The sequence below is a fragment of the Anoplophora glabripennis genome, unplaced genomic scaffold, assembly GCF_000390285.2.
Source record: "Anoplophora glabripennis isolate ALB-LARVAE unplaced genomic scaffold, Agla_2.0 scaffold617, whole genome shotgun sequence".
NCBI classification, from domain to species: Eukaryota; Metazoa; Arthropoda; class Insecta; order Coleoptera; family Cerambycidae; genus Anoplophora; species Anoplophora glabripennis.
In genome coordinates, this window is record NW_019416694.1 from 156297 (window position 1) to 171022 (window position 14726).

General features: G+C 31.6%; 1 protein-coding gene across 1 annotated transcript in view; it reads right to left on the reverse strand.

Annotated features, from left to right (window-relative positions):
• The window catches only part of LOC108912242 (serine/arginine repetitive matrix protein 1-like), a 208775-nt gene that overhangs the window by 155243 nt on the left and 38806 nt on the right, over positions 1 to 14726 (reverse strand). The gene's annotated exons all lie outside the window — the stretch shown is intronic.

Sequence of the window (14726 nt, forward strand, 5' to 3'; positions counted from 1 at the left end):
AGAGACTAATTAGATTTTTTTCTGAGGGTTATCGGAGGCGTCGAGTACTTGCATTAATTTGGCAATGACATAAAAACTTATCGGAATTACCGTGTACTTTTATTTTCAAACTTTTCACGATATCTTATCTTAAATATTCCAGTAATGGATGTTAGGCAATATGCAAAAATTTCAACCGAAAACATTAATTAATTAATTAAGTAGACAGTTTTTAATTGCTGTCAGTTTTTATTGTTTATAATTAACCATTTGCTTGTGTATTTTGCTACAATTCTCAATAAAAAGTAAAACAACCTCCAATCGAGAAAGGTTAACCTGAGTTGTTTTTACCTAAAACAGGATTTGAAAACATGAAATTTTTCTTTGGAAAATACTTTACATTGTAGCCTAATTAGCAACTCTTGTATACAGTGAGTGTGCAATTCTGACAGTGAACAAACAAACTACGATATTCAAACAGACCTACATATCTTTCAATGAAAAAAACGTACTCGTATTTCAGCAGATGTTTGATTTAAAACTGTGTGCTGTTTTCCTAAAATTAATTTATGAGTAGGATAGTGTTAGAAAGTTTTTAAAACGTCAACCAAAAATTATTTCAGGTTCAAATAGAAACATCTTACAACTGTGAAATTCAACAAAGCAATGAAAAAAAAACGAAGAAAAAAATTTATTCGATATCAAGATAGAGCTCGATTTTAGAAACATTAATTAGTATGGAAATGTCTTATAAACTTTGGTAATATTTCTTTAAAAATTATTACGATGACACTGAACCAGTCAACTAATAGCGAATGAAGCATTAATATACTAGTTTCTATACTTGTGTGTGACTTTTGGTAACTTTTTTTTAGTTTTTAGAAATTAACACGAGCCGAGCCAAATTGAATGTAATTAATTGAATTTTATATTTACATTAATTTTAACTTTGTTGTGGATATATTTAAAATGATACACTTAGGAATAATATAAAGAAAATAGAGACATTAGTTTTCTGAAACTAATTTACATGGTTCTTATTAATCTTTACTTTTATTTTCTAGCGTTTTAAGGTTCTGAATGAGAAACATTAATAATTGCGTGTTAAGTGATTTTAAAATTATTTCTTATCTATTTTTTTCTTTGAAATATAGTTACGGATCAAGTGTCCGTAACGAATTTGCAAAAAGTCCAGTGACGTAGAGATTCTTTAGTTTTCAGTGGCAATACCTTCCGGTATCTACCCACTAGTTGATATAATTGCAATCAGTAGAAATATAAAGAGAATACAATCAGAAAAACTAAGTAAAATAAGACAGAAGTAGTTATAGGGATTCAGTTTAAAGGACATAGAGATATCGTTGTTAAGGTAAAATTCTTTCAATGTTCTCGTATTACTTTTGTACAACGAGATATGTTATACTTATACATATTTAGATATATTTTGTAATGTAACGAATAGAATTTACCTGGATTTGAACACAAGCATTTATATAAACAGGTTTTTGTGTTTTATTTCGTGTACTTCGATATATTTATATAATTAACAAGTAACTTAGCAAAAAACTCAAGCAGTAATTAATAATAATGATAAATGAAATACACAAAAATATATAGGTAGTCTGTTTACTCATATGAATTTTATAACACTACTCTGAATTTGTTCCAGTCCAACATTATTGTATTGGCACTCAAAGCTCACATAATCTCTTAAATGTGTAACCTGCCACTTTTAACTATGTAGATCTCAGGATATGGAGTTTGTTTATAATTTAATAACGAATTGTTTTCTGTTTAAATATAACTTCAACTTCACAGTTCACACTGTCTTTAAATACGGAACAATAACTGATCCCCTTCGCTTCGTTGACCTGCACTATCTGCCTCCGCATGCACTGTGGATTGCCAACAATTCATGTATTTGTAATACGTGAATATTACAGTGGCGGCGTACACAATAATTAAAGTGCATTTTAAAAAACTAATAAAACTTGATTTAAGGATTTCAGATTCGTGTTCAGGGGAACCTGTACTATTACCCCTAAAAAACTGACCTCCACTTAAAGTTACACCCTATATAGTCCTATAGCTTACATTTTAAAGAGACAGAAGAGACATTTTTTATAGAGTTGGTTTTGAAGTAGTAGATTCAATGCACCCCATTTTTTTCCACCCTCTGTAAATATGAATAATCAATAACCAAAAATATGTCAAATTTGGTACTGATATTTTACAACTGATTTATACATTATAAAAAAAACATTGTCAACAGGCATTGGCTGCTGGTGCGGGGGGCACTAGGATGCCGCCCCTAGGAATTTGTAAAGTAAAAAAATGTACTTTAAAATTTAGTTGGGGGGTATCTTTCGGAGTTACAGCCTCCTGAAAGTTGCCCCTAAGAAGTCTTTTTTATATCTCAGAACCCTGTTATACGGGAATTACTAAATTTGGTACACATTGGTTTTATGACATGTGAAATCTGATAGAGCTATGCTTTTTTTGCGGGGAACCCCTTAAGACACTTTTTCGTGGCCCCCCTTGTCTTTGGAGCCAAAAAAATTTGGTGGCATATTTGAATTAAAATTTGAAAATTTAGAAATTTTTTGTCTCTTAATATTTTTTTCGTAAAACGCAATGTTTTCGAGGAAAATGGCGAATCAGGCATTCGATCACATTTTGCCATTCTTTTCGATAACATTACGTTTTACGAAAAAAATGTCAAATGACAAAAAAGTTTCTAAGTTCAATGGCTTTCTAGCGGACTAATAATTTTTAAGAAATATGCCACCAAATTTTTTTGGATCCAAAGACAAGGGGTGTCCACGAAAATAAAGGGGATTCCCCCCAAAAAGCATAGCACTATCAGATTCATATGTCATAAAACCCCTGTGTTCCAAATTTAGTGATTCTTGTACAACAGGGTTCTGAGACTAAGACTATTTTTAAGGGTGGATTTCAGGAGGCTATAACTCCGAAAGAGGAGGCCACTTGGCAAAAATAAAAAATGCCCCCATTTGTCTTAAGAATCTGTGACCAAATTTTTTTGCATTAATTTCAGGGTACCTGGTATATTTCAATAGTACTTAAAATAAAACCACCCACTTATATTTGATTTTTTTTTCAAATACTTTGTACCTAAACTTTTCCGCCCTCTTTGGTATGGAGGTTAAGAGCTGCCACTGTCAACTAGTTCATTTAAACTTGAACCTAAGGATCAGAAATCCCTGTAGACAGTAGAATTAAGATACACTTTGCAAACATAAAGCGTAATAAGTAGAGCTCGGGACTCGGTTAGATGATCATAGCCGTCGCGTCTGCCTTTCGCTACAGCGCACCGTACGAAACCGGTAATAACAGCAGTTATAGGCTTTGTGTTATGTTCCAATAATGTCGAACGCGACAAGGGGTAAAAAACGATCTTTCGCTGATAAAGTACGTAAATTTACTGATTTTTATTTATACCTGTGTATATAATTTATTTATTTGTTTACGACGAACGCCTATGACTAGTCGACGAAAATCCCGAGCTTTAGTAATAAGTAATTAGAAAATGATCCGCTTTTCCAATAAAATAAAGGAAATATTTTATCTTAGAAAGTAAATACAAACAGTAAGCAAATTTTTAAAATATCTAATGGTGTCGAATTTGTGGATTCCTTAATGATAATTAGTCGAGTCAGTGAATGCTCAAAAAAGGGGTGTAGAGTGCATGGAATATACGAGAATTTTTGACTTCAGGATTTTGTTAGGAATAGTTAGGAGGTAAACATACTAAAAGTCCCCGCTCTTGGGAGGTAAAGGCGTGAGGGGGTGGAGAAGTCCCATTTTTTTGTTTTTTCGCTTATATCTCGAGAACGGTGCACTGTAGAAAAAATATTCCATATATAAGTTAATTGAATTTCCTATAGAATTGTTTCTTTGCATGCTTGTCGAATTCTCAACGGTTTTCGAGATATACGTTATTGAAAATCGATAATAATTTTCGAAAAAATTATTTTTAGCCTCTTCAAACATTTGCTTCTAGTCCCTCCCACGATCGTTTTTCAGAAAAATTGTCTAAAAAAAAGTTATAGAGCATTTAATTCCTTCAATTTGATATAAACTTTTTCCACTTTATTTTCTACTGATCCAAAATTATAGAACTTTTAACATGTACGCTCAATTTTGATGTTCCTCTAGAAATGAGTATATTGACAGCGTCTTGCATTTTAATTGCTGTAACTTGCTATCATGATGAATAACATTTTAGCAATGGAAATAAGGGTAATTGCAATTGACCCTTTTTTTATAATTATAGCTTTTATTATATTATTACGAATCTTATGCATACTCCATACACTCTATAACGGATTTATTGACTGGACTAAATGACTCCCTGTAGTTTCGTCACAGTTTGAAGTGTGTATACAGGAAGTCAGTGGACATTTACCTTTAATTAAATTAATCATTTCATAAATTTACGTACGTCGAAAGTCCTCAGAAATATGATTTCTTTAAATTTCAGCATTGTGCATCTCGAACACGAAGCATTTATAAGCGTCCTAAAAAAAATCTAAGTTTATTCAATTAATCCTGAAACATCGTGTATATTTTTACCAGGTATTGAACTCTCCTAGATTATCGTTGACCCTACTACAAAAAATAAATTAATTTATTCATATTCTCCTCACAGAGTCAGCATATTACGAAGCGTAATAAAATAATACACCGCCCCTCTCCCACACAGGTATCCGCTGAATAAACGTACTAACTAATAAACAACATTTGACAAGTACACAACGATATATCCGTTGCAGAAGTATACAAATCACACCCACAAATCAAGTAAGTCATAAAGAACAATAGAACTCGATCATTTCGTATTGTTAACTGATGTGCCCACTAAGCCGATGTAGGCAACACGCGGGGATATCGATAATAAATGTCAGACCGAAACAAGAACAAGTGTTAATCTGTGGAAAGTCTCGATAAATTTACCGACCGGTAGAGTTAAACAATGTACCATTGTTGGAAATTTGAAAATGTAATCTGGTCTATTACGCCGGTAGTTATGCAACTGTCTGTCGCAGGTCCGGCTTATACAAATTTGATTATCTCAGTGTGAGCAGTGCGAGTGTCCTTTAATTAAATACATCTAAAATAGTTTAGTTTTGAAACTTTTAAGACTGATTCTTGTATCAAAAACAAAAAAAACATAAAAGTAACATTTTTTTCCTGAGGCTACTCCTAAGGCTTCCCTGATCTTTCAAAGAATAAATGTGTAAAAGAGAGATTTGTATGAACTGCTTAAGATACATACTTCAAATTTGGTACAGTGCAGTTGCATCATAATAGCTAACTCTGACATCCGATTTATATTATTTTATTTACCAAAAAAAGAATTATTTGATGTTAAAGAGTAGCTCCCTTTACAGGTTTGGGTAAAGCACTTCCAGTCAATGTTTTTATGCTTCTTGATCTCTTTTTGTAGATTGTACCGTTTGTGGTTAAAAGTTCAAAGGCCGTGACAAGTTAGAAGCATTGTTAGTGGCCAAACATAGACTCGTAGAAATTTTGCTTAAAATTACGCACTAGATCACTGGTTATTTTTACGTCACAATGAAAAATTACGTGATATAACAATGTAATGATTAGGGCTGTCAGAATTGGGCCGCGAAACATAGGCGTACGTATTATTTATTAAAAAGCAACAAATTAAATATAGGATAGGAATTAATTACCAACATCCTCACGTTAACAAACGCAACAGTATACTAATGCGGTGTGAACGTGATAGGCATTTCGAGGCAACAGCTCACGCATGTCTCGGTTGACTCGCTTAGCACGCCACTGAGTTGCGGCTTTCTTTGACAGCCCTAGTGATAATGTAAAATTTCCTTATGCAAGCAAAATAATTTTAATTAACCGTAAAAATTATGTGATGTGTGTGATCTTAAGAATAATTTTACATAAAATTGTTATGAGTGTATGTGGAAATTAGAATAAGTTTTCTATAAATTCACATGCATTTGAATGAAAGCTTGTCGACGCTTTGAAAAAACTTGGAAAAAACGTAAACATTAAAAAGGAATTTTGTTAAAACCCAGAATTTACAGGGTTCTAGCCACTGTATTTGCTAATATAAATTTACAAAAATAACCCATAGAAATCATTTCAATAAAAAAAATCATGCACCATTTCCGCTTTAAGAAGCTAATAAAGACCAAGAGCATGTTGCTGGAATTAAAGGAGGTAGATGGAGACTCAAACATGGACTATGAAGATCTTCCTTCTAATAAATTAGCAGAATAATGGTTACTTTACTGCTTTTAGTCTGTTTTTACGTTCAAGTTAGGTTAAAAAACAATTTATGTTATACTTTTTAGGTACCGAAAACTTATATTTGTTTCTTTTTGCTGTTTTAAATCGAATATTATACTTACCTTTTGTTAATTTGTTCTTGAGCTTGACTAATATGAGATTTGGAAAATGTTTTGTTAAAAATTTTTATTTTCATACTCCGAGATTAATTAATAAATCAGTTTTCCGTTTCTTTCGTTTTTTTTTCTTGAAACTGCTACTTCAATTGCTGAAAAATTGACTTCTATATCAATGATCGCCAGCGCTTTATAGCATGGTTCATGACTTTTGAAGTTTTATAAGGATTTTCATTGGAATTGGTACACCGAATCTGTAAAAGTTTATCTTCAACATCAATTAAACTTTTTGACAGTTATTATGCTACATTAAAACTTACAAAACAAAAATAACTAATATAAGGAACCTGCACTATACACTATACCATTAAATCTATACTTTCAATGGTTCTTGAATAAATAATAAAAAAAACTGTGTCTCCATCTTCTTTTCAATTTTCAGTAAAGCCCATATTCCGATCAAAGACGATTTGATATGTTTGGCCCTTCTGAAAAATAATTTTCCGTAAGAGTTGTGGTGCAGTGTCAAAAAGACAGTACCGCAGTACAACAATATTGTACATATTAGTTCCTGTATCTTTTCAATTTATCAAGAAGAAATACCTACAAATATATGGAAAGTCGAATTTATGACATTTGCGGAAGAATTTCCAGTTTTACAATCAAACACAATACCTACAAGTTTGGCGATTCTTCTAATTTTCCTGAAAACATTTTCATATCACGTAATCCAAATTGCAAGACCTGTACATAGAATGAAAATTGATCCAAGATCATCCACATGATATAATTTTTTATAAAAAACGGTCGCCAAAGCGCCAAAGGATTTGATTTTGTTATCCCTGATTGTAATATACTTATGTATTAACGATAAGAGTCATGATATAAAATGCAATACAAATTACAGTAACAGAACTACAAATTGCGTTACGTTTTCAATATTCAAAATTGTTTTCTCTATTAATCAAACGAGGCTATCACTTAGTTATTTGTTTTGACAATAATCACCATCAAACATTCTTAACTTGATATTTTATTTTAATTCAATATATTAAGAACAGCAATGGCAACATTAAATATATTAATTTATTTACAATATCCTTAGCATGTAGTGACGCTCAAATAATACAAGCCGTCAAAGTGAGATTTCCAAAAAGTCGATGAAGTTCTACAATTTGATATTCATGAAAAATTGACTAGGTATTTGTTGAGAATTGTCGAATCGATAATAATACTTGTACTTTTTAATTCGCTGTGTTCACTAACATCTTAAACAAATATTTTTCACTCCATAGTATGAAGAACGTATCATATTTCTGTATTATAAAATTAATTTAAAAAGATAAGACAAATTTTTATCAAATTTTATTTATTTATTTAACCAAATATTACTCGAGACTCAATATATTATTGTTTCTAATTATTGTAATCGCATAACTGCATTTAAACACAATTGCCACCAAAATAACCGGATAAACGGACATTTGTCCAGCACTACACGCCATACACCACGCCACGAGATGACCTAATGAGGACGATGGAAATTGACAAAGACAACGCATGACAACCATAGAATGAGGTGGGCTCATTCAATAATGAGGACCAAATACGAGTTTATCTGCAGAATTTATTTTAATTTATTATTTATTTAAATGGTACCTTTATTTCAGTTTTAGTTCAAAGATCACAAATCAGTAAAATTATCAAAATGCTCAATATTGAGCGAAAATGTACACAATAATTTCATTCAAGGGATTCACTCCGTATCTTTATTGCTTTCACTCACACCGATTTTGTACAGTGTACAAATTTAATGCGTTGTATTATTTCCGTGATTATTTTTTTTACATATACATTGAGTGTCTTAATGAATCTACAGCACAAAGTACCTACAGTAGTGAGGATATTACTATTTGGCCCAATATGTAGTTTTAGGTGTGATTTTTAGTAGAATCATTTTTTGAATCTATAACTCTCCGTAATTCTTTCAAAGCAAACAGATTTTTTAACAGAAACATAAATTTACACTTTTAAATATCTTAAGGCGTACCTAATTCAACCACGTTATCAGAATTTTTCATTAAAAAAAGTCCCAAAAATTATTTTACGAAAAATCCCATTCTTAAAAAATCATAGCAGATCATAAAACGGCACCACAACTACACCTCTTGTTTCTATAAATGCATTAAGATACCCTATATACATTTATCGTATGGATCACTAACATCTGCCAAGGGTTTTTCCGAACAAACACATATACATATTTGTAATATTTCCTAACAAGATATACGCATCGTAAGATTCATGTTAGTTATGCAATTTCAACTTGGTTGCTAAATTGTCTAAGGCTTTTGTGAAATAGAATATGGGTTCAGAAAAACATCTGCTGATTCACTTTGTTGAATAAATAAATGAAAAACAACACTAATTTTATTCCCACTCGAATTACAGTACCTTAAATAGTTCAAAATCTATACTATATCCTGTTTTGACTTAGTTGCATATGTTAGTTATTTAGTTATTACTATAAGCGGATAAAGGATGTCCAAAATATAATGCATATTTAAATTAAAAAAATTGAAAACGCTGCTTCGAATTCTCATACTTTCACTGCTTTACATATACATATCGAGATATATCTGACGCGAGTTCGTGAGAACTAATTTAATGGATATTTAATGACGTCCGTTAAGCATTAATTTTTTGAATACTGCAATGCATAAATTATTCTAAAATTGAATCCTGAATCAAAATAATTCTTACGTACTATGTATGACATCATTAGAATTATACGTATATTTGTCTTAGAATTATATGTATATTTGTCTGTCGAATATTAAGATTTACATGAATGTACCACAACTTGTCCAGAATGTATTAGATGTTTTAACTAAATTTATTTTTCAAGAAGCTGCAAATTTTTTGAATAACATTCATGTTAATAAAATGTCAGGAAATTTTTTGGAGAAAGCATTTTAATATCAAAATTTGTAGTTATTGAAAAACGAATGAAATTATTATTTTACTATTTCCTATTATTTCTTATAGATCAAGATCGCGTTATCTTAGCTCCATTTTTTTGAATAATTTGTTTTTAAACTCTTCTTTAAAATATCTTTATCAAATTTCGTATTAGGCAAAGGTGTTTGGAGTAAAAAAACATCAATAAGATCATATTTTTATCCAAATCAAAATCTCTGAGATTGTCTTCAGTCAGTGTTCTATTTTCTCCTAAATTATTTTGTTGATGGGGATTTTGAAAAGGTAGGTGACTTTTTCTATGTCATAATACTTTTACTATAGAAAGTATTTTATATGTCTCTAAAATGGTAAATAATAAACTTACTTATGTAATAAATAATAAGCTGTAGTGTGTAATTTCATTCAAAATAGTTGGACACAGCAATAATGATCCAACAAACTTCAGTGCTTAACCTTGCAATCCTGCTATTAATATGTTGTATACATAAATATTTAAAAAATATTTGTACTTCTGATTTAAGATTAATTATTTTTAGATCAAGATATTAATAATATCCTTTACCTAATGAAATTGTAGGATATGGTAGGTACGGAAGCGATAGACAACAATACTATAAAACATTCTATAAAAGAAACTGCTGTTGTACGGCCCTGAACTAGAAGAAACGCAGCGTTTGGCAACCTTCCCACGGACCCAAACAATTTTGAGAGCACGAGTCCGGATTTGCTAAGTAAAAGAATAAACACGTTGAACATCAAACTGATAAAGAATCCAGATATGTTCCACTAACGTTTTTTTTTTTCGATTTTGTAATATGGAACAAAAATGAGAACGTGAACTGGAATTTTTATCAGATTATGTTTGAATTATATTTATGGACCTTCACTCTGTTACGAAAATAGATAGTTAGCTGTAAAATGAACGTGAAGAGTAAAAAAGGTGCAAAATTAATAATTCAGTTAATCTAGCTAGATTTAATAGTTGCCATAAGTTTAACACTTAGTTTACCATTTAGTTTACCACTTGGTAAACTAATATGGCGAAATATCAGAAATGCATTTTTTCATGTACAGATGTAGACAAAAAACCTAAAAAATTTAAAATTAAAGAATGAAATTAATTAAAGAGTAAAGTAAAGAACAATAAGCAGTACAGTTCAATCGCGATGATCAAAGATTAACATTTATTCCTAAAAACATTTCTGAAGACTCTAGGATCTTTCAAAGATCGTAAATAGAACGCAATCTTTGACCTACCTACTATTTGAAAGTCATTGAAGTTTCAATCCTCAAATTTATTACATGATAGTAGCTACTAAGTGTACCAATCCTATTGAAAATCCAATCCCAGGATTAAAAGTCTTAGGCCGAGTCGTAGTTAAAGGGATGTTTTCTTTTATTAATGGTATTCAATGGTTCTTCGATAACTAATTAAAAGTTGTGTCAATTATTTAATAGATCATTGTTTTTTTTAAATAGGTTAAATTTGTCTTTTTTGAGAAATGAGCCCTGTTACACCTTTTACTTGTAAATTTACTTAATCTTTTTTTATCTAAAGCAAAATATTCACTAATAATTTTAAAAAGTCGACAGTTTTCCAAACATGATAGTCTTGGATGAGGAATCCGTAAAGCTGTATTATTTCTTAACATATTCATTAATTTAAGGAATGTATTTATCTCATACCACACTCTAGGTCGACTATAACTGAGCAAAAAATTTATGTACGAAATAAATCATCATCATTTTATTGTCTGATTTATTTAATATGTATACGTACATTTCGTTTCAAAAAGTCAAACGTATATTTCCTTGAATATAATACGGTCTTCAAGGCTTCGCTACTAGTGGCTCTTTAGAAATTGTTTTCTGGTGTATTGTACATATAAGTAGCTAATAATAATCACCTTCAGACATGTCCATCTAGAATGATTTAGTAATAAGAATACGGCTAAGTGTTAAGAGTTAGTTTCAAGGTTACACTTAATACATGGCTACCTATGCTTTTAAACCTACCAACCTGTTGAAAACATCTTGAGATAGTTCACCTTAAAAGACGTCCCACGGAATTCCTTAAAACGAACAGATTGCTTAGACTTTTTTGAGTGCCATTTTGTCATATTGTTTACATTGAAGAAAAATTGAAATGTCTCCAAAATGATTAGTAATTGAAGCAAATGAAGTACGTAAATGTTACCTTATTATTGGCAGACGCAAAACTAGGAATTTTTATTATATAGATTGGCATTTCAGTTTTATTCTGGCGCCAAGTTGGCGGTGCCAATAATGGCCAATAATATCGACTGATCTCTTAAGTGTAAATCTAAAATGTATGTAATGTAAATCTAGATTGATTTAATTTAATCGCATTGAAACGCCAACTCTAAAGTAAGTTAAAATTGAAGCTTTACAATTTCTAATGCGGAAGGTTCAGATCAAAAAATTACGAAATAAGTATACGGAAAGCATTTGAACAAAAGTAGTTAAGAAGTGGGAAGTGATCCTATTGATACAATTATATAGGCCGTTTCAGAAAAAAACATCGACGGGGGGAAATTCCTGTCCCACAAATACACGGAAAAGTTCCCGTCAACATTGTTATTTCGTCTTCGAGGAACTTTTTTTATTTTCCGATTTCTTTACGAAAAAACTGTAGCATGAAATTTAAGTGATGGTGGTCAGCTTGGATCCGTTCTCTGTGGGGGGTGAACTCAATATGAGACCAATCCCTAGACTTGTCCTAATATTAACCGCTTCTTTGATGAACGTGGTCCTCTGAGACGTTCCGTAATGACCTTTGCAATTGGTTCAACACTTCCAAATTTTACTGCCTTAGAGGACCAGAATTGTCTGAGGAGTAGTTCCGTCCGTAGCGCCCTTAGAATCAATAACGAAAAGCGAAACAACATTAAAGCGGGTCTAGAGGTTTGTCATAGCGAGTTAGCCGCCACAGAAACTAGCCCGAGAAATGCTGGCGATGACCATACACCATATACAGGGTGCTAATGATAAGTTTTGCCAAACTTTAACGGCGTATTCTATCGATGAAAATAATAAAGTTTTGCCTTATAAAAATTTTTCATAGGACGCTTCCCTACGGAGATACAGGATGTTAAAAGTTTCAAATATTTATATTATTTTTCCTGTAACTTCACTGGAATAAAAGATTGAGTGAGAAAATTTGTGGGATGACATTTTTTTAGTAGGGACTATTTTTTCTTGAATAACTTATTCCAAAATACACTCCAGTGGCGTACTTACTGGGGAAGTAGGGGACTGTTTTTGAAAAAAAATCGTACGCCACTGGTGTTTTAAATAATTTTAAATGTTTTTAAAATGTACAATCAATTTTTGGCAATAAAGTATTCTTGCAAAGTATCCTCTATTCAGACACTTTTCCCAGGGGATTTCCATTTCCCGAAGCAGTCCTGGATAGTCTGTGACGAATTTGCTTTGATGTCATCAATAGTCTGAAAACAGCGTCCTTTCAGCGATAATTTTAATTTCAGAAATAAGAAAAAATCGCAGGAGCTAGGTTTGCCGAGTAAGAAGGGTGAGAGAGAACAGTAATTTGATTTTTGGCACAAAAATGACGAATTGACAAAGGTTAGAGTGCGGGCGCATTATCATGGTGCAAGAACCATGAGTTGTCTCGCCACAACTCTGATCTCTTTTTGCGGATTTTTTCACGTTTTCAGTAAAATATTATCTACAGTACATTTCATTTAATGACTTTTGAGATTTTTAAAAGAACTTTAATTTAATTGTACAAAATACCATATATCCCAAATCAAACTCTTTCGAAATGTCTAAAGCAACTTTCTTTTCATATTTTTTGACAGTATCTGTGTGTAACAACTTTCATAAACACCCGGCACATTGCAACAATACATTATTTTCGCTATATTCTCTTCGTCTTACTAGATTTTATCTTATCTTTCATGAAACGTGTAGGAATGTTTTACATATTGCGAAATATCGTTTGATGAAATAAAAATAGAAATTGCAAGTCGACTGGCTACTGTTAATAAGGTGTACATTTTACGCAATATAAGATAAATGACCATACCTGCAAGCTTTTCTCTATTTCGCCCTTACTGTTTGCGTACACTTACATAATCGATGGCTAATAAAAAATGGATGACTTTGATTTAAACAACAGATTTTGCAAATAAATACAATATTGTCGGCTATGAAATGAAACTTGATCATCAATCACCAACAGTAAAATATAAATACATACCGATATTTGTTTTAGTTTTACCATTCCATGTATTTTATAAAAATTTAATTCTAGTTATATGATAAATTAATTTTAGCTTCTCTTATTACCTATATCTTAATAGTCTCTTTTGGGTTTGGGGTAGATAGCTTTGAAAATCACTTGGTGCCCTTATACATATATTCAAAAAAAAAGTATGGATTTAATATACAGGGTTATCCAAAAGTCCCGGCACGGCAGAAAAACTTTCGAAGAAAAAATTTTGGAAGAAATGTTTCAGACAAAAGTGTAAGGATTTTTCCCCGGCTATCTGATGGTGATCTTGGATTTGACCTTGACTTTGACCTTCAAGGTCATTTGAAGTTCAAGTTAAGTTTTTTAAATGGAAACCCCTATTTTTTATTGTGGATTTGGAAAGAGCAGGAAATTTTACGTCCATAAATGGTCTTGACCATGACTTTGACAATGACCTTCAAGATAGTTCCAAGGTCAAAGTTGTTTTTTCATTGGTAACCCCTACTTTTTATTACGGATTTGGAAAGAGCTGAAATTTAATCTTCAAGTACGACCTTGACTACGACTTTGTCAACGACCCTCAAGATCATGTCAAAGTCAGGTTAATTTGACCTTGAAGGTCATGGTCAAGGAATTGGTGAAGGTCATAGTTAAACGTAAAATTTCCTGCTCTTTCCAAATCCGCAGTAAAAAATAGGGGTTCCTATTTAAAAAAAAATAACTTGACCTTCAAATGACCTTGATAGTCAAATCCAAGGACACCATCAGATAGCCAGGGAAAACCCTTTCACTTTTGTCTGGAACATTTTTTCCCAAAATGCATTCTTCGAAAGTTTTGCTGTACCGGAACATTTGGAGGTCGACCCACATTTGACCTTGAAGGTCATTGTCAAAGTCATGGCCAAGACCATCTTTGGACGTAAAATTTCCTGCTCTTTGTAAATCCGCAATAAAAAATAGGGGTTTCCATTTAAAAAACTTAACTTGACCTTCAAATGACCTTGAAGGTCAAAGTCAAGGTCAAATCCAAGGTCACCATCAGATAGCCAGAGAAAAATCCTTACACTTTTGTCTGAAAAATTTTTTCCCAAAATGCTTCTTTGAAAGTTTTT